Raw genomic sequence first — 915 nt, 5'->3', positions numbered from 1 at the left:
GCCCCCGTCCCATACAGGGACCCATCTTCAGGGCTATACAAAGGGGATAGGAAGTAGACCTCTCGGGCCTGCTCCCATCCCTCGCCCAGCACCGTGTTTAAGAGCATTCTTCAGGGCTATACAAAGGGGATAGGAAGTAGACCTCTCGGGCCTGCTCCCATCCCTCGCCCAGCACCGTGTTTAAGAGCATTCGCATTATTACAGAGACCAGTTAAAGTCCTACTGGCACATGGGGCCCAAGTCTCCCATCATCCCTATGGAGTAGAGATTTTTGTTTTTATTTTTTAAATTCCTTCTCCTGGGAGTCAGAGATCACTGGTTGGTCACATTCTCCTTTTGCTGAGGGCCAGGGGATGAACTCAAGGTGGAGTCTTGACTTCCTGATCACCCCAGGCTTGCTGGAGGAAGGAACCAGGAGCAGCCGTCCAATGCCAGTTGTGGGGCCGGCCAGTGGATGTGAGCATTTACACATGGGCCGATGCTCCGGTGGCTCAGCGGGGGAAACACTGTGTGTGTTGTCCAGGGCCTGAGGGGCAGCTGCCCCAGGCGGCCCATGGTGGAGGTCCCCTCCCACGGCTATTGTCTAGAGACGAGGTTTCCATCAGAGACAGGGTAGCTCCCAGCAGCGTTGAGTGGCACAGGGCTTGGGGGTGTGAGCAGGTGCAGAAGGAGGGCCATGCCTGGTGACAGCCCTGACTTTGGAGTCAGGCAGGCCTGGGGCCCGATCCTGGCCTATCGCTTAGTGATAAGCTGACCTTGGGCCAGCCCGACTCCCTGAGCTGTTTACTTCGTCTGTAACCAGGACTAGTAATCTGAGGAGGAGATAAGCGGAAACAGGAGAGCCTTCAACAGCTCCTGGAACGTGGCCGTTACACAGGCAGCGGCCGCCCCTCCCCCGGTGGGCTTGGGCCATGC

General features: G+C 57.5%; 1 protein-coding gene across 1 annotated transcript in view; it reads right to left on the bottom strand.

Moving 5' to 3' along the window:
• Positions 1-915, bottom strand: part of TMPRSS13 (transmembrane serine protease 13) — a 34421-nt gene that overhangs the window by 20814 nt on the left and 12692 nt on the right. The window lies entirely within an intron of this gene.

This window comes from Tupaia chinensis, unplaced genomic scaffold (genome assembly GCF_000334495.1).
Source record: "Tupaia chinensis unplaced genomic scaffold, TupChi_1.0 Scaffold000247_1, whole genome shotgun sequence".
Lineage (NCBI taxonomy): Eukaryota > Metazoa > Chordata > Mammalia > Scandentia > Tupaiidae > Tupaia > Tupaia belangeri.
The sequence above is the reverse complement of the archived record's forward strand: the minus strand, read 5'-3'. Positions and strand labels throughout refer to the sequence as shown.